Genomic DNA, 20,971 nt, shown 5'->3' on the forward strand with positions numbered 1-20,971 from the left:
AGCACAAACTATCAATCAATGTAATGCACAGGCTCAATATTATTTTATTATGAATTATGAATTTGCTTACTTACTGATTTTAACTGGGTCCACTTGCCCACATTCAACCGACAGACTTCAAGACCACGACAGCACAGCAGCCTTTAACTTTGGCCCAGAAAACCAAATGGATGTCAAGCAGCACAAAAGAAAGACAGTTCCTCTTAATTGATTTGTTTATTGCTGTTGATTTTTTCTTTGTGTTCTTCAGCAGTTAGCAAAAGGCTTGACGCCTGGGGAGGGCTTATGGCTCTGAATGATACCATTTAGTAGTTCAAGCCTGGGGTGAAGAAGCAGTGTGTTCAACAACATATCCTTAATTAGAAGACATGAGACCAATGATTCTTAGTTTGTTATTTCGCAATGTGTTTAGGTGTTAAACAGATGTGTATGTGTATGTGTGTGTGTGTGTGTCACGCCCTGACCTTAGAGATCATTTTTATGTCTCTATTTGGTTTGGTCAGGGTGTGATTTGGGGTGCGTATTCTATGTTCTTTAGTTCTATCATTTGTATTTCTATGTTTTGGCCGGGTAGGGTTCTCAATCAGGGACAGCTGTCTATCGTTGTCTCTGATTGAGAACCATACTTAGGTAGCCCTTTTTCCCACCTGTCTTTGTGGGAGGTTAACTTTGTTTGTGGCACATAGGCCTTTAGCTTCACGGTTGTTTTGGGTTGTTTATTGTTTTTGTTGGCGTCATAATAAATAAAGGATTATGTACGCTAACCACGCTGCACCTTGGTCCTCTTCATTCGACGGCCGTGACTGTGTGTGTGTGTTGTATTTAAGCTTTGAGAAATTGTGATATATACTGTAAGGTAAAACATAATGGAAGTTGCCATTTAACCTAACTCCATGAAATCCAGAGGGAATGGTCTTAACTAGTCTCGTATGTGGCATGCATTTGTCGTTCCATCACATCTCCATAATTATTGTCCGGATTTAAAAAAATTGCAAAGTTACCATGGTGTAGAGGTTTATGAATAAAACCTCACTGCAGTCATGTTGTATCATCAAATATTAGAGTAAAAGAGGAGACATAGAGGATATAATCGGTATATTCTACTTGCCACTGCCTAACGTAGCCTGTTACAGGTGTGAAACAGTGGTAGCCACTGGGTTGCTTCAGCAGGAGACCTCCAGCTGGAGTAATTTGTAAATGTATTGCCCAAGTCTCTCAATGTTAAACCACTGCATGATGTGAGAAAATGGGCTAATTCAGACCAATTATATAGATTGGTGCAAATTCAATTAATATTATTTTGTTATTTTGAATTCTCAAGTTTCAAAGGGCTTGGGTTGAATAGGGAGAGGGGGCTCCATTAGGATTGCATAATATGACAGGGAAGAGAGTGGTGCAGTCCCTTTCAAGGTATATACAATTGAGCTTGAAAGAGAAAGGCCCTGCATTAGCAATTCAAAATGAATCCAATATTATCTCAAAATAAGACCTCCTTGAATGAATTAGAAATGATTTGGGATGACAAAAGGTAACATTTGAATGAACCTTTAGCTTGATCTAGGCTGTATAATTGCAACAAAAGCACAGTGTGTTATTGTGGTATACCATATGAGTGAAGAGGGATATCATCTAACTGTATCCATGTGTCATCCATCAGAACAACTCCCAACGTCTATTATATGGATGTGGATATATACTGGATGCTTTTTGGGGAAGGTTATTCACAGATATTTTTTTTTAAATCAAACATTATTGTCATATACAGTGATGGCTTAGTGTGCTGATGGTGGGTAGGGAAACATAGTGCAGACTATATTTATACGAGTCCTACCCCTACTCAAAACACTTCACGGCAGAGAAGAAGCACACTTTCATTGACACAAACGCACACAGAACTAAGGACACAAGAGGAGGATATAAGTGAGGTCTGAGCACTCAGTGAATCAGTGAAGCACTGTCCTATGAGACAGTGGAGCCTCTTTCAACCCATGAAGCTCATTTCCTCCTGCACCTGGACCAGTCTGGACTTCCTCCATCCCCTCCTTGACCCCCAGAGTGCATCCCACTGATCAATGAGAAAAAGAAATCTAAAGAAAAGAGCTGAGCAGAATCAATAGATAAAGTAACACTATGATAGGCGGATGTAAGTGAATGTATGGGTGTCTTATTTGCCCCCTCAAGGAAGTTGATGCCTGGTGTTTAAATGTAATTTGTGACTCCCTTTGACAAAAAAGAAATGGCACATTTGGCACATTAGGATGTGCTTTAAGTGTGTTTGATACCTTAATGTTTAATAATCAACTCATAATATGTTTAGCAAAGTAAAACAATTCATAACTCTATTAGAACTCCCACAATTACCCTAATAATTTCCTGCAGCGTAAGGCAAAATGCAATTCATGATGTTATGCACTTCTGCCAGCTAGTAGAATAGTCTTATGTTTTGTATTTTTATATTGTTATTTTATTTATTTTAACAATATATACCAATAATAACCAATTATAATCTATTCCACAATGTGATAATTCTGAGAATAAGGACTTTTATAGCAACAGAAATAAAACAATTTTTTGACTTATTTGCAACCATAATAACTAATCACAAAAGAATAAGTATGTTGCCACTGTGCTCTCTTGAATAAAACCAGCAGATATGAATCAAAATAGAGAGAATATGCATGGCCACGCGAACAGAATCCCATCCACTCTACTTAAAAACTCCAGGTCCATGTTTTGAGAGTTCTTGGCTGATGACTGAGAAGTCTCTTTACCTGGATAGTGCTCCAATGTATCACTCCGCAGGGTCAGTGAGACTTTTTTTCATAACATGTATTACGCGATCTGACCCAAAACGCTGCAATTTACATATATTTGTATTTGTGCCTTTGCATAAGCTCATTTTTTATAAATGGTTTATTCCTCCTGGACCATTATTTTATATAATACGTGTAATTTAACATTTAAATGGACCTATTTCCGCGCCTAACGTTGACAGGCAGTGCTTAGGTCTCTCCTAAACATGGCCACCATGATGGAGTAAATGCTTCAACTTTAAATTTCACATTTTCAGAAGAAAACTTAATTTTCTGTATTCTAACAGGAATGTTCCAACGGAAGAAATTATGTCAAACATAATCCATATGAAATATTTGAAGAAAGTTTATTGTTGGATTTAATACTGGTTTAAGTTGGCTGGAAGCTGGAAAGGAAAAAAAAGAATTGCATCAATTCCGTAAGCGTTTTCTTTTCTCTCGATAGTTTTAAAGCTTTAACAAACCTTTTGTGGGAATTTACAAGTTGTGGATATATCATTATTGCAATCATTTTACTGTGAAGAATTCAAGAAACGATTGGGATGTATAATATCATTTTGATGCGTTTTCCAGTGGAAAGTGAATCTTGGTGGTCGAAAGGAGAGTAGTAACGTTAATGTTAACTGGTTGACGTACTTTTATAAGGCAAGAACTGAAGAATACATAAAGGAATATATCAGTTCATGTATGGTTTTGAGGCGCCGAAAGTGCACCGGTCGTTTCCCCATATTTTTGAATTGGTGGAAGATCGAATCAACGATACCCCCCCACCCCACTTATAATAAACGAAAGTATTACATTTCTCATATGGCTTTAAAGGTCATGAAGGAAATTCATCTACACTTCTAGGGTTTAAAAGGTAAGTTGTAATGTATATCTCGACATTTTACTCATAGTTTTGTTTCTTGCGCAGCGAGAACCAGCCACCTTCAAGATTTCCGTGTGGCCACTCATGTCACCGTAGTGTAGAGCGCTCGGTTTCTGTTATTATTTCGATGCTAATATATGGCCTCTTACTGCTTAAATTCAACCCAATTTCACTTTTAATATGTTTCATTACAATACTTTAACGCTATGGTTAGGCTACTCACGCAAGAAGAGGCAATCAATGTCAGTGTTTGGCAGGGTTGTGACTATCAACTAATGATGCGGTCAAAAACTTATTTTGTGTGTGTGTGTTTACAGAGCTTTGAACAACATACGTTCAACCCCAATGCCCACTCTTGAACTGTACAAATGGGTTTTGACATAAGCAGATCACAGAGCCTGGACGTTTTAAACCAGAGGTTTCAAACGCTAGTCCAGTATATTCGGTGTACAGGCATTCATTCAGCCTTTCAGTAACACACCTGACTTTACAAATTATGGCCCAGACTGAAGATGCATGTTTGGATGACTATTTGAATCAGGTCAGGTGATGGGCTGGAATAAATGCCTGATCACCCAGTAAAGTTAGGTCTCCAGGACCTAAATTGGAGAACCACACATGTTGTATGGCTATTGGTATGACATGAGGTGAGCCCAGTGTTTTTGTTATAATCATGAATTGCAATATCTTTCCTCAATAACTATGCACAACTCTTGGTGTGACTTTAAAGCCAACACTGTGTGCAGGTCCTTCCATTGACAACCAAGGAATCCAGTTGCTATCATATGATGTTTCATTTAACTTTGAACGATATTTGTCGCTGGACCACAGCGTTATGTGAGACAAGAGCCAAGGACAGGGAAATGTTATGAGAAGCTATGTGCATCATGTTGTTCAGTGAATGAAGATTGAGACCGAATGCTGTAGACGGGTATGAGTGGAGGGAAGTGCAGAAAGAGAGGACGATGACCGTGTCAGAAGTGGAGGATGTTGTCAAGGAAAACATGGCAGGAGTCTTTTATTGATTGGAGAAGTGGTCGTTGAGAACATCAGTCGTCACTTAGAATCTTCAGAACAGTGTTGTCAGTGTCCCAGGTGCGATGCCATTGTCATTCAAATGTTTGATGTCTGGTTTGGACATGTTAACTTAACGTCATGTGTGAATGTAGACAGAGTTTGTGGCTACTGTTTCAGGAACTCTGAGAAATGTTTTATTGGATTTAGATTAAGCCTAGACCTGGACTAAAAAGTTGTTTCAATTGAGACTAAGCTTAATCTGTGTTTGGGAAACTGACCCTGAAGCTTTCATAAGTCTTGTGAAAGAATGAGCGGTTCCTTGAATATAGGACATAGAATGGCTCAATGAATCTCTATCTCCATCAGTCTGAAACATGTCATGGTCCTGTAGTGCTTATTAAGAACCTAGCGAAGATGAGTGTTGCCAAAAAAGTCAATCCTCCCTCAAAGGATGGGTCTCACCACCCCACTTGTAATACTTTTAATATTTGTTTTGGAGACCTTGCACATTAAAGCACAGCCATTGGGCTACATAGTTGAAGTGTTGGTTTTTAGCTAGATGTTTTGCCAAGCTGAGAGGAGAGCAAAACGTCAAGGAGGATTATTCAATATCACAATTTTCACTGTTTGAAGAGTACCTAATATGTAAGCACTTCATACCACCTTCATAACCCATATTCCTGTGTCTTGGCACTTACCGTGCAAATTCTGACTAGGCTCCCCATAAACGGAGGGCAATTCCAAGGTAATGGAATTGCATTGACTCTGATTTTTCACTTAAAATGTATGCCAAACAAAAACCATTGATTTCGAAGTTTAACAAAGTATACAACTCAATGATGTCTGCAGAAAGAATGGGGTGCGAGCTTGACATGACACATTGACTTTGGGAAAAAAATCGATTTCTGTTATTGAATTACAGTAAGTGAAGTGGATTTACACCCAGAAACAGAATTTCATCATGGGTCCCTGGTCTCTACTACAGAGAAATGCATAATTAGGGATAGGAATGTCATTCTCTTCATGGTGATGTATCCTAAATAGGTATAAATATGCAATATCCTCCTTTGCATATTTGGTATTATTCTACACACTGGCTAATATTTTATTGAGCTCTGCCCCCAAAACCAGACCAAATTTGGTTGGTCTGGTCCAGACCAGATCTGCCAAATCTGAACCATAGACGTCTATATTTAACAAGTTTTGACCTCAAAGTACAGCACAGTAGAGCTCAGTGGAGTACAACACAGAACAGTAGTTCAGTATAGTACAGTACATTAGTGTACTCAACTCTATTGTGCGTACTGTACTTTTCTTTAATGTGCTTAACCTACAGTTGAAGTCGGAAGTTTACATACAGCTTAGCCAAATACATTTAAACTCAGTTTTTCACAATTCCTGACATTTAATCCTAGTAAAAAGTCCCTGTCTTAGGTCAGTTAGGATCACCACTTTATTTTAAGAATGTGAAATGTCAGAATAATAGTAGAGAGAACAATTTATTTCAGCTTTTATTTCTTTCATCACATTCCCAGTGGGTCAGAAGGTTACATACACTCAATTAGTATTTGGTAGTATTGGCTTTAAATTGTTTAACTTGGGTCAAACTTTTCGGGTAGCCTTCCACAAGCTTCCCACAATAAGTTGGGTGACTTTTGGCCCATTCCTCCTGACAGAGCTGGTGTAACACTCAGGTTTATAGGCCTCCTTGCTCGCACACGCTTTTTCAGTTCTGATCACACATTTTTCTATGGGATTGAGGTCAGGGCTTTGTGATGGCCACTCCAATACCTTGACTTTGTTGTCTTTAAGCCATTTTGCCACAACTTTGGAAGTATGCTTGGGTTCATTATCCATTTGGAAGACCCATTTGCGACCAAGCTTTAACTTCCTGACTGATGTCTTGAGATGTTTCTTCAATATATCCACATCATTTTCCTACCTCATGATGCCATCTATTTGTGAAGTGCACCAGTCCCTCCTGCAGCAAAGCACCCCCACAACATGATGCTGCCACCCCCGTGCTTCAGGTTGGGATGGTGTTCTTCGGCTTGCAAGAGTCCCCCTTTTTCATCCAAACATAACGATGGTCATTATGGCCAAAGAGTTCTATTTTTGTTTCATCAGACCGAGGACATTTCTCCAAAAGTTTGATCTTTGTCCCCATATGCAGTTGCAAACCGTAGTCTGGCTTTTTTATGGCGGTTTTGGAGCAGTGGCTTCTTCCTTGCTGAGCGGCCTTTCAGGTTATGTCGATATAGGACTCGTTTTATTGTGGATGTAGATACTTTTTTACCTTTTTCCTCTAGCATCTTCACAAGGTCCTTTGCTGTTCTGGGATTGATTTGCGCTTGTCTCACCAAAGTACGTTCATCTCTAGGAGACGGAGCGTGTCTCCTTCCTGAGCGGTATGCCGGCTGCGTGGTCCCATGGTGTTTATACTTGCGAACTATTGTTTGTACAGATAAATGTGGTACCTTCAGGCGTTTGGAAATTGCTCCCAAGGTTGAAACAGACTTCATGGTGGTTGAAAAACAGGTTTAATGACTCAAACCTAAATGTACGTAAACTTCCGACTTCAACTGTATGTGTGTGCTTTACTGTGTACTGTGCTGTCAAATCTTGTAAACCCAACTGTGGTTTGCAGTGGTGGAGGGGTGTACGTTGTATAACCACTAACTTAATTCACACGATGCTTATCAAAGTAGTGTAGTGGAGGTATATGCCGTATCAATTAATGAGGCTGATGGAACAGATCTGAATGTTTATATAAAAAAATATATATATGTATGTATATATATATATAACTCAGCATTAAAAGACATGTCCTCGCTGTCAACTGTGTTTATTTTCAGTGAACTTAACATGTGTAAATATTTGTATGAACATAACAAGATTCAACAACTGAGACATAAACTGAACAAGTTCCACAGACATGTGACTAACAGAAACGGAATAATGTGTCCCTGAACAAAGGGGGGGTTCAAAATCAGTTCAATTGCAGTGACTCAAATCACGTGAATCTAAATAATGTGAAAATCGTGAAGAGTAATTTTAAGGAAAAAATATTTGATGTAGCCTTTATTTTGGATTATGTGGCTTCAACTTGTTTTGTAGATACTTCCTCTTGATTTTAGGAATCCAATGTATGGGACATTGGACCCCCCCCCTTTCAAGCACAACATCTTCATGCTTGTGACACATGTGGGTCAAATGGGAAAAACGTTTTTTTTCGCCCCCACCTACCGGAGTTCTTGTTACCTAAAGGTAGACTGTGTCCTTCGCTCCCTCAGGCCCTCACCGTCGTTAACAGAACTGCGGGAAAACATTGCCAGAAAGGCAGGGGCAAAGGACATTGTCTACTGGTCGCCCCAGCCTCCCGCTAGCACAGCAGGCGGGAGGCTGGGGAGATTCAGTGTGCTAGCTAGTTAACCACACCATGTGTTAGCTTGCTACCTAGGACACTGTGTCGCCCCCACCTGCTGTTTACCGGATAGAACCGTGCCCGACAGGCGGTGGCACCGGTTGTCCACGCCTTAGTGTTGATAATGATCACGCTAGCTAGCACACAGTGTTGCCCTAGCATCATGTCTGCTGTGCTAGCTAGCTTGATAGTTATCGACACTGTGTGCTAGCTATCTTGCTAGTTAGATAGCACACAGTGTCACTCCCGCCTGCTGTGTACCAGACTAGCTGGCTATGCTAGCACACAGTGCCCTTCGCTCCTGCCTGCTGAACCCCTGCCCTCGCCGTCATTAACAGATCTGCAGGAGAACTGCCCAACAGGTTGGGGCAAAGGACATTGTCTACCGGTGTACGGCTAGCTAGCAATGTTGTTGCCCCCGCCCCTTCTATGGGGCTTATCAGAGGCTGGCATTCAATGTTATTGTGCATTAACAGCACCTACTCTACTGGAGCGTCCCCGCCTCCCGCCTGTCCTAGCTTAACTGACCAATAGAATTTTAAAGAGGGGGTCCTGCAGATGCAGGAATGGCAACATGCAGGAACGCCCCAAATTGTGGGACGTAATTGCACCCCTCTCTCTTCTAAGGTAGCTAAGATAAATATGACTGAACTAGAAAAGGTACATTTCCTGAAGAAAATTTGTGGGCTTGCTTCAGCTGAATAAAAAGATTTGGAGCATACGATAGCCAATTCATGTTTGATATATTGAAGGAGTGAATTATTTCAAAAGGCATAACTTATTTGGTTGAAATGTTATACATCCAGGGTGGTCAACCATCTTCCAGGATAGTTTATGGGTGTGCAGGCTTTTATTCCAGTCCCCCTCTCACAAACCAGTTTTTAGAAAATAGCTGCTCAATCGGAACACAATAAACTGGCTCTGTGTTTTGAGCAGGGCTTGATCAAATGCCTATACACCCAGAACTTGTTTTATATAGTTGCCTAACAGGTATTCTACTTTGGGGAGGGGGGGTTAAGAGCCTTGCACAATGACAGGATGGGATCAAAGAGCAGCCTCCTCGAGTCAATATTACATTATTCATACTTGTTTTTTTATTTTTTATACATACATAGCAGGGTTTCAGTTAGCTGGTAATAGGCAGCTTTTGGCCCATTTTGAGCGAAACCGACAAAATAAAATTGTCGCTGGAGAAACGAGAAGAGAAAATTCCAATGCAAAATAATGCTTTTTAGCCTATTGTTGGAAATACATTTGACCGGTCATGCTTATCGGTCTACAGGTTAATTTGCATAATTTAGTGGAATTAAATTGGCACGTGTGTACAGTATATTGGTTATGCATCTTATTTCACACGGGTACAGCATACAGGAACAGAGCCCTTGTGGGAAATCTGTCAAAGCGCTAGAGCGGCTGTTATAGCATCTCAAACAGCAAATGCATTGGCAACGGAATCCAGGCTTCATCAGAGCGTCACACACCACTTTGCAATGAACTGGAGGCAGTATGCATTTTTGAAAGCCTATACTTCATTGTTTGAAAGGTGAATGGTTTACTGTATATTATGTGGCATGTTTTACCAAAATCAGACCATGTCAGTGGAGCCAATTATTTTCTATTTGTTACTCGTCATGTTGGCTGAGAAAGTAAATGTGGACAGTTATTCTAACATCAGAATTAGGTAAGAAGGACCGCACATCATTGCATCCTCAACTTGCGTGTTCTGTTTATGAATTACCATAATCTACATGGGATTTCTGTCATCCTGAGCACCGTGGGTAGACAACCTAATCAGGTTACGCACTCTAACAGTAACCCTGGTACATAGAGATGCCACCAATTGTTGGTAATGGTCATTTGGTTAAGTCATGGAAAAGTCATGAAATTCAATATTTCTAAATGTGTTTGAGCCTTAATTATTTCTTCACATTTTAGTTGCAGCAATGTGCACATGGGGGTAGGCTGATGGGCGATTGTGGGAAAACACTGTTTTAAAATGCACACTGCACATGCGAGCAGTTTCCTGGACAGAGATGGAAATATCCTTAGAAAGAGGTGAGATCTAAAGATGCAACAACTATCATGGGTTGTTAATATGGCTAGGATAATGATTTGGGCTGCTAGATAATGAAAGCAAGTTGAAAGAAAACCAATAGAACAGGAGAATGCATAAGGAAGTCTTTATAAAATAATTGCCTCCATGTTTCTGTGGTGGGATTTTGGCTATAGGCTACTTTGAAGCAAGGTAAACTATGCCTCATAATATGAAGTAAAACTTCCAGGTTTCAAACAATTAAAGAACAGAAAACATATAATTATGCTAATGATAGGCCTAACCGTCTTCGTCTTCTGGAAAGGCTTTCCCAAAAACCTTCTTAATTAAATCTTAACTAGCTACAAAGTCAACTATGCCTACCTGGCAGAATGATATCATTATTATCATGATTATTTGCATCAAGCCAGTGGCCATTTGTTTTGCAAACTCCATCTCATGTGCACTATTGAAACACTGCTAACCAAAAAACAGTGGTAGGTGCCTGTGCACTTGAATTAAAGGGTAACTACACCAAAGAATCAAAGTGTGTTAGTTTTCCCAGACCTCAAGTGTTCTGATGTGGTTTATGCATTATGAACTTAGAACATCCAATGTTGTTTTTCTATTAAAAAGTGACTTTGAGAGCATAAATCTGAATTAAAAAGGGAAAAATCTGCCAAAAACGTCTGACTCAGTTGACATCCTCATTTATCTGTTTTAATAGTTTGCCTGACTGAAAGACTAATATTGGATTTATAATGTCAGGTCAATTTTCGCCGAGCGGGTCGTTCTGGATTTTTTTGGGGGTCAATTTAGAGTATACCCACATCTCTCGACACCACTGCTGGTTTGTGACTATGATTTCCCACTGTAGCCAATTCAATTGCAGAAATTCAGTTATCAATTTAGTAAAAAAAAAAATTGGTATCAGTAATAACACTAATTGATAGGTCTACCTTGTTACTTCTGTGAACATTCATTATTCTCCTTTCATGAGGTAGAGAAATTAGAAAATATCTTAAAGATATGTGGGTTTTTAGTAACAGAATGTTCTTAAACTTACAAAAGGCAGAACAATTGTTGATAGTTGGCAGGATTCTTTACTTCATTATTGTTTTGATATGTTTCTAATACCTTTAGACATTTTGTGGTAGATGTTCTTCTTTTCCATCATTTTAACCAGAAATCAAAGCATTTGCTTATTCCAATTTTTTGTTGAAAAATGTAAATGTGCCTTAATTTCTAAAATGTATAGACTTTTAGCTTTTATTTGACATCCAATTTGACATACTTCTATGAACTTCACATGTTGTTCACGTGTCCTTTTACATGGAAATGACTCAGAATTATCTGTGAGGCAAAAAATAAATGAATATGCATATTCTGAAGATAATTGCTTGGTAGCTACCCTTAATGGTGAAGTTGGCGAGATGTGTCATCCTTAGGGTGTCAAATTGCTAACTTAAATGTAGGCTATGCAGTGGTTTTCAGCAAGTCTTTGAAAGACAAAATTACATTCAGGAAAGCCTTGAGTTTTAAAATGTGCACTCTGGTCTTCCACTCTGAAAAGCTATCGTTGCAAGAGCAGTATGCAAGCGGTGGTGTCAGTGATGGCCGCCCTCTTTAAATTAGCTGAGAGAACTGTCAGCACCCACTTTGCTGCTTGCAGGCCCCTCCTACTAATGCTTGTGCAACCTTTGCTGCATTCAGTAAGAAGAAATGTGTAGTTTGAGGGGCCTGTGTTAAGAGTGCAACGTTACAGAACGTTGAGGAAGAACGGTAGGCCTATAGTGTAGAATAGGGGTTCTGGTTAGTAATGTAAAATAGTTAATTTCATTACATTTATGTTTGCAATGTTCCAAAAAGTGTTTCACCTTGCTGAATACACCCCAGAATGAGTCTTAAGAAATGTGTTTTTCCATTTCAAATGTTTGCCTGTTTTTGTTCAACTAATGCAACACACCTCCTGACCATCCTTCAAGACAAATTGACAAACACAACAGATTGTGTTCAATGGGATGATCTAGTTCAAGAGTGAGACATGCAACCTGGCAGACCACACACACACACACATCAAATACATATACAGTACCAGTCAAAAGTTTGGACACACATACTCATTCTAGGGTATTTCTTTATTTTGACTATTTCCTACGTTGTAGAATAATAGTGAAGACATCAAGACTATGAAATAACACACAGAATCATGTAGTAACCAAAAAAGTGTCTCACAAATCACAATATATTTGAGATTTTTCAAAATAGCCTTCCTTTGCCTTGATGACAGCTTTGCACACTCTTGGGATTCTCTCAACCAGCTTCATGAGGTAGTCACCTGGAATGCATTTCAATTAACAGGTGTGCCTTGTTAATTTGTGGAATTTCTTTCCTCAGTGCGTTTTAGCCAATCAGTTGTGTTGTGACAAGGTAGGGATGGTATACAGAAGATAACCCTATTTGGTAAAAGACCAAATCCAAATTATGGAAAGAATAGCTCAAATAACCAAAGCGAAACGACAGTCCATCATTACTTTGACTGACCTTCATGTCTTAATCTGGAAAATGTCAAGAACTTTGACGGTTTCTTCAAGTGCAGTCGCAAAAACTATCAAGCGATATGATGAAACTGGCTCTCATGAGCACCGCCACAGGAAAGGAAGACCCAGAGTTACCTCTGCTGCAGAGGATAAGTTCATTATCCTCAGTTATCAGCCTCGGAAATTGCAGCTCAAATAAATGCTTCGGAGTTCAAGTAACAGACACATCTCAACATCATCTGTTCAGAGGAGACTGCGTGAATCAGGCCTTCATTGTCGAATTGCTGCAAAGAAAACACTACTAAAGGACACCAATAATAAGGAGATACTTGCTTTGGCCAAGAAACCCAAGCAATGGACATTAGACCGGTGGAAATCTGTCCTTTGGTCTGATGAGTCCAAATTTGAGATTTTTGTTTTCAACTGCCGTGTCTTTGTGAGACTCAGAGTAGGTGAACGGATTATCTCCGCATGTGTGGTTCCCACCGTGAAGCATTAAGGAGGAGGTGCAATGGTGTGGGGGTGCTTTTCTGGTGACACTGTCAGTGATTTATTTAGAAGGCACACTTAACCAGCATGGCTACCACACCATTTTGCAGTGATACGCCATCCCATCTGCTTGCGCTTATTGGGACTATCATTTGTTTTTCAACAGGAAAATGACCCAACACACTTCCAGGCTGTGCAAGGGTTATTTGACCAAGAAGGAGAGCGATGGAGTGCTGCATTAGATGACTTGGCCTCCAGAATCACCTGAGCTTTACCCCAATTAAGATGGTTTGTGATGAGTTGGACCGCAGAGTGAAGGAAAAGCAGCCAACAAGTTCTAAGCATATGTTGGAACTCCTTCAAGACTTTTGGAAAATTATTCCAGGTGAAGCTGGTTGATAGAATGCCAAGAGTATGTCAAGACAAAGGGTGGCTACTTTGAATAATCTCATATGTAATATATTTTGATTTAACACTTTTGGTTACTATATAATTCAATATGTCTTATTTCATAGTTTTGCTATCTTCACTATTATTCTAAAATGTAGAAAATAGTAAAAATAGAAACTCTTAAATTAGTAGGTGTGTCCAAACTTTCTTCTGGTACTGTACATCAAATACCTATACATCCAAGATGTTCATATTTTTGTTTACTCATACAATTTCAAGGGGCTTATTTACGCCAAATGTTTGTTACACTACATCAAATGTTTTACTGTAACAAATACGGCTTTAGGAAATATCATTTTTTCATCTAGCTTTAATAACATTTTGTCCCCAAGTTTGTGGAATATCCTTCTCCCTTTTTGGAATAGATTACTTTCTCTAGCACCGGCCTCTTCTCTAGGCCAAATCTACAACACTACCTCAGATAAGATCTGTGCAGACTGAGCCAAGGAGGGACTGAACAAGAGCAACATTTCTGTACTCTGATTGGCTGGCGAGGGGGAGAAAAGAAGGGAAGAGGGTGTGTTCTGCAATAGCAAACAAGCAGGGCCAGGGCAGCCACATGTCACAAACAACCACATCTGTCCTTAACTGTGGGAACCCATGTTAATACGCTCAGTGATGTCCCAAAAGTCTTGCTGTGGGGTGGGGGTTAGTGGGTCTGTGATGTGTCATAGACGTGTACGAACCAACTTCCGTTTCTGGTGCCATAGGCACATAGGCCTACGTTTCAAACAAACCAGCATGCTCATGTCTTAGGGTGTTTGTGGTCTGCCCAGCGATGGTGTGAGGCTGAGCAGCCACTTGGCTCTAGCAGTGCATTCGAAACCTGTTAAAACCCTCGTGTTAAATCAATATTAAAATAAGCGCCGGTACATACGCACAGCGGGGCGCCCTCTATTCTCTCTCCTCTCTTTCTCATTTTCATTCTCCACCCCAGGATGACTGCTGAACTAAATGGCTAAATTAATTTCAGCAGTGCTCCGTAGAGCACGTACAGTGCCTTCAAAAAGTATTTCCACCCATTGACTTTTTCCTCTTTTTGTTGTTACAGCCTGAATTTAAAATGGATTCAATTGAGATTCTTTGTCTCTGGCCTAGACACAATACCCTTAATGTCAGTGGAATTGTGTTTATTTATTTTATTTTATTTTTTTAATTAATAAAAAATGAACAGCTGAAATGTCTTCCGTCAAGGATTCAACCCCTTTTGTTTTGGCAAGCCTAAATAAGTTCAGGTGTAAAAATGTGCTAAATATATCACATCAGTTGCATGGACTCGCTCTGTGTGCAATAAGTGTTTTAATGGGACTTTTTTTAACGACTGCCTCATCTCTGTACCCCAAACATACAATTATCTGTAAGGTCCCTCAGTTGAGCAGTGAATTTCAAACACAGATTCCACCAGAAAGACCAGGGAGGTTTTCCAATGCCTTGCAAAGAAGGGCACCTATTGGTAGATGGGTTAAAATATTAAAAAGCAATCATTTTGAATATCCCTTTGAGCATGGTGAAGTTAATAATTATGCTTTGGATGGTGTATCAATACACCCAGTCACTACAAAGATACAGGTGTCCTTCCTAACTCAGTTGCCGGAGAGGAAGGAAACCGCTCAGGGATTTCACTGAGGCTGCTGGTGACTTTGAAACAGATTTTTATTTTTTATTGGCTGGTTTAGGATAAAACTGTGGACGGATCAATAACACTGTAGTTACTCCACAATACTAACCTAATTGACATTTGAAAGAAGGAAGCCTGTACAGATTTTTTTAAATTCCAAAACATGCATCCTGCTTGCAGCAAGGCACTAGGCAAATACTGCAAAGAAAATGTGCCATAGCAATTAACACTTTTTATTCAGGACATAAATGTATGTTTTGGGGCAAATCCAATACAACACATTATTGATTATCTCTGTCCGCTATGCTTGAAAATATGGTGGCTGCGTCATGTTATAGGTATGCTTATAATCATTGAGGCCTGGGGAGTATTTCTGGATTAAAAGACACTGGGAGATGAATTCCTTTCAGAAGGACAATAACCTAGAACACAAGGCCAAATCTACACTGGAGTTGTTTACCAAGAAGACAGTGGATGCTCCTGAGTGGCAATGTTACAGTTTTGACTTTGATCTACTTGAAATTCTATGGCAAGACCTGAAAATGGTTGTCTGTGAATGATCAACAGCCAATATGGCAGAGCTTGAAGACTTTTGAAAATGAATAATGGGCAAATGTTGCACAATCCAGGTGCGGAAAGATTTAAGACTTACCCAGAAAGACTCATAGCTGTAATTGTTGTCAAAGGCGCTTCTACAAAGTATTACACGGGTGTGAATACTTACGTAAATTAGTTACTTTTTCAATACATTTACTAAAAAAATAAGATAACTTTAATAATGGGGTATAGTTTTTTCTAAAACAATCACTTTGAATTCACAACAAAATATGGAATAAGTCAATGGTTATGAATCGTTTCTGAAGGCACTGTAGAAGTCCCCCAACACGAGGCTTCGCACAGCTGGTCTCGGTAACGCCCTCACCTCGTTGTCTTTTTTGTTGTTGTAAGGTTTTCCTCCTTTCCCTCTCTCTTCTTTCCCTCTCAGTTGTGCCTTTCACCGAGCAGTTGTTGCAATTGCTACTGTCAATTTTCTCAGTTACTAATAGTGGTAGCTGAATCGGCTATGTTTTGTGGTTAAAAATACAGAAATGGCACCATACTGGATGGTGGCCGTTTGCAAGATCTGACCCAACTTTGCTATTTTGTGTATCTTTTGTTGTTTATTTTTTACCTTCATTTCTCTAAATGTATCAGCTATCATTTCTTACAACTGACAAGAACTTTTGAACGTCATATCGGCAGTTGCTTAACTCAGTTCCAGGTTCAGATTAAGGCGACAGGAGAACCGGTCACCTCTTCCCTCCATTCTACTGGCCACTTGATGATGATAAGATGGATGACTTCTGACTGCAGATTTGCTACCGGAGAGACACTCAACTATATTCTCTGCTTTTCTGAAACATTGGTCTCGGACAAGATCACCCCCCCCCCCCATGACTGTCCAACTCGATGGATTCGTCATTCATCGTAACGATAGGAAAGTGAAGTCGGGGAAATCGAGGGGAGGGGTGGGTTTTCCTCTTCATCAACTTCTTAGTGTCGACCCATTGTTCACCCGTTTTGGAATATCTGATGGCATTTAACCAACACTTTCACCTCCCGAGGGAGTTTTCAGCTGTTATCGTGACTGTTGTATGCATTCCACCTCAGGACAAGAAAAATAACAAGCTGGCACTTAATAAATTGTACAATGTTTTAACCAAGCAGGAAAACGTACATTGAGGCTTCTTTTCTGGTTGCCACCTAATTAAATTCTGTGTCATTAAGAAACGTGATGCCTAACTTCCATCAACACGTCTCCCTCGCCACTAGGGGCAATAAAGACTACTGTTATTTTACCCACAAGCAAATCAGATCATGACTCCGTACAGGAAGTAGCTCAAACAGGAATCGCCCATGACTCGCTCAGTTGAGAAATAGTCTCCAGGACTGCTTTGCTGGCATTGGACTCCGTCGATAACATCGAGCTAACCACCTCCGTCACCGGCTTCATTAGGAAATGCATCGACAACGTCCCTACAGTTAAGGTTTGCTGCTTCCCCACTCAAAAGTCCTGGATTAAAACTGAGGTTGGCGTTAAACTAAAGGGTAGGTCTACCGCACACAGGGCTATCGCAGACGACCCTGATGCTACGGCTGAGGACAGGAACAAGTACTAGAAGTCCCACTATGACCTCCAGAGTCGTCTAACAAGGACAATATAGGAATAAGGTGGAATCATATTACACAGGCTCTGACACCTGCCACTTTTGTTAGGTGCTACAGCCCATTATCGGTTGAAAAGGAAGACCCAGAAGATCTGCCCAACCGATGCCTTTCTACCAGGAAAAACTCAATACATTTTATGCACGCTTTGACAGTAACAGCATTGTGCCGGGTGTGAGGGCTGCCACTAACCCAGAAGATTGGGTGATCTTGCTCTCCGAGGCCGACGTAATAAAAGTCTTCAATCAGGTCAATACCCGCAGGGTTCGGGGGGCCAGATGGTATTCCAGGGCGTGCTCTCAGATCATGTGCGGAACAGCTGGCAGGTATATTCATGGTAATTTTCAACTTCTCCTTGTCCCAGTCTGTAATCCCAACATTTTTCTGTTTCTATGAACTCTTAAGGCTTCATGCCACAATGACTCCCGCCCTGTAGCACTCACATCTGTAATCATGAAGTGCTTTGAGTGGCTGGTTATGGCGCACATCAACTCCATCACCCTAGACCAACTCTAATTTGCATACCGCCCCAACAGATCAATAGACGATGCAATCTCAATTGTGCTCCACACTACCCTCATCCACCTAGATAAGCGCAATGCCTATGTGGGAATGCTTTTTCATTGACTACAGCTCAGCGTTCAACATAATTGTCCCCTCCAAGCTTGTCACCAAGCTGAGGACCCTGGAACTGAACATCTCCCTCTGCAACTGGATCCTGGACTTCCTGACGGGCCGACCCCAGGTGGTGAATTTAGGCAACATCACCTCCGCCACACTGACCCTCAACACAGGGGCGTGTGCTTAGTACTCCCTGTTCACTCATGACTGTGTAGGCACGCACGACTCCACCACCACCAAGTTTGCTGACGACACAATGGTGGTAGGCCTGATCACTGGCGACGATCAGACTACAGGGAGGAGGTCAGTGACCTGGCAGTGTGGGGCTAGAACAATAACCTCTCAACGCCAGTAAGACCAAGGAGCTGATCGTGTACTACGGGGGAGGCTGCAATTGAGCAGGTTGAGCGCTTCAAGTTATGGTGTCCAAGTCACTAACCTTAAAAAGGTCCATACAACCGCACATTCGTGAAGGTGCAACAGTGTCTCTTCCCCCTCAGGTGGTTAACTATTTGGCAAGGGCCCTCAAATCCTCAGCTGTACCATTTTAGAGCATCTTGACTGACTATCACTGCTTGGTATGGCAATGGCACAATCTAAACACAATTCCCCATAATGACGAAGCGAAAACAGGTTTTTTGAAATGTTTGCTAATTAATAAAAAATAAACGGATACCATATTTACATACGTATTCAGACCCTTTGCTATTAGACACAAAATTGAGCTCAGGTGCATCCTCTTTCCATTGATCATCCTTGAGATGTTTCTACAACTTCATTGGAGTCCACCAGTGGTAAATTCAATTGATTGGACATGATTTGGAGAAGTACACACCTGTCTATATAAGGTCCCACCGATGACCGTGCATGTCAGAGCAAAAACCAAGCCATGAGATGTAAGGAATTGTCCGTAGAGCTCCGAGACAGGATCGTGTCGAGACACAGATCTGGGGAAGGGTACCAAAACATTTCTGCAGCATTGAAGGTCCCCAAGAACACGGTGGCCTCCATCATTCTTAAATAGAAGTTTAGAACCACATATACTCTTCCTAGAGCTGGCCGACCAGCCAAACTGAGAAATCGGGAGAGAAGGACCTTGGTCAGGGAGGTGACCAAGAAACCGATGGTAACTCTTACAGTGCTATAGAGGTCCTCTGTGGAGATGGGAGAACCTTTCAGAAGGACAACCATCTATGCCGCATTCCACCAATTAGGCCTTTATGGTAGAGTGGCCAGATGGAAGCCACTCCTTAGTAAAAGGCACATGACAGCCCGCTTGGAGTTTGCCAAAAGGCACCTAAAGGACTCTCAGACCATGAGAAAAAAGATTCTCTGGTCTGATGAAACCAAGATTGAACTCCTTGGCCTGAATGCCAATCGTCATGTCTGGAGGAAACCTGGCACCGTCCCTGCGGCAAAGCATGGTGGTGGCAGCATGATGCTGTGGGGATGTTTTTCAGCAGCAGGGACTGGGAGACTAGTCAGGATCGAGGGAAAGCGGAATGGAGCAAAGTACAGAGAGATTCTTGATGAAAACCTGCTCCAGGGCGCTCAGGACCTCCAGACTGGGGCGAAGGTTCACCTTCCAACAAGACAACGACCCTGAGCACACAGCCAAGACAATGCAGGAGTGGCTTCAGGACAAGTCTCTGAATTAGAGGTCGACCGATTAATCAGCATGGCCGATTTAATTATGGGCCTATTTCAAGTTTCCATAGCAATCGGTAATCAGCCTTTTTGGATGCCGATTACATTGCAATCCACGAGGAAACTGCGTGGCAGGCTGACCACCTGTTACGCGAGTGCAGCTTCAAAAGGACCTTGTGGCTGCAAGGAGCCAAGGTAAATTGCTAGCTAGCATTAAACTTATCGTTATCAAAAAACAATCAATCTTAACACAATCACTAGTTAACTACACATGGTTGATGATATTACCAGGTTAACTAGCTTGTCCTGTGTTGCATATAATCAATGCGGTGCTTGTTAATTTATCATCGAATCACAGCCTACTTCGCCAAACGGTGATGTTTTTAAAATCAATGCACAGAAGTGTATATTTTTTTAAACCTGCATATTTAGTTAAAATAAATTCATGTTAGCAGGCAATATTAACTAGGAAAATTGTCACTTCTCTTGCGTACAGTGCAAGCAGATGCAGGGTATATGCAACAGTTTGCGCCGCCTGGCTTGTTGCGAGTTGTGTGAAGACCACTTCTTCCTAACAAAGACCGTAATTAATTTGTCAGAATTTTACATAATTATGACACAACATTGAAGGTTGTACAATGTAATAGAAATATTTAGGCTTATGAATGCCACCCGTTCGATTAAAATATGGAATGGTTCCGTATTTACCTGAAAGAATAAATGTTTTGTTTTCGAAATGATAGTTCCCGGATCTGGCCATATTAATGACCAAAGGCTTGTATTTCTGTGTTTATTATAATTTAGTCTATGATTTGATAGAGCAGTCTGACTGAGCAGTGGTAGGCAGCAGCAGGCTCATAAGCATTCATTCAAACATCACTTTACTGCGTTTGCCAGCAGCTCTATAGCAATGCTTGAGGCACAGCGCTGTTTATGACTTCAAGCCTGTGAACTCCCGAGATTAGGCTGGCAATACTAAAGTGCCTGTAAGAACATCCAATAGTCAAAGGTATATGAAATACAAATTGTATAGAGAGAAATAGTTGACTCGTCATAATTCCTATATTAACTACAACCTAAAACTTCTTAACTGGGAATGTTTCATTATTTATTTGAGACTAAATATATATATTTTTTAATGTATTATATTAAGTTAAAATAAAAGGGTTCATTCAGTATTGTTGTAATTGCCATCAATATATATATAAAAAATTGTCCGATTAATCGGTATCGGCTTTTTTTGGTCC

General features: G+C 40.7%; 1 protein-coding gene across 1 annotated transcript in view; it reads left to right on the plus strand.

The window, feature by feature from the left end:
- The first annotated feature begins 3,002 nt into the window (after window positions 1-3,002).
- Window positions 3,003-20,971, plus strand: part of kmt2ca (lysine (K)-specific methyltransferase 2Ca) — a 219,338-nt gene continuing 201,369 nt past the window's right edge. Inside the window, exon 1 of the mRNA XM_038972982.1 lies at window positions 3,003-3,232. The gene's annotated coding sequence lies outside the window, so the exon portion shown is untranslated. The remainder of the gene's footprint in view (window positions 3,233-20,971) is intronic.

Source organism: Salvelinus namaycush, chromosome 33, assembly GCF_016432855.1.
Source record: "Salvelinus namaycush isolate Seneca chromosome 33, SaNama_1.0, whole genome shotgun sequence".
NCBI lineage: Eukaryota > Metazoa > Chordata > Actinopteri > Salmoniformes > Salmonidae > Salvelinus > Salvelinus namaycush.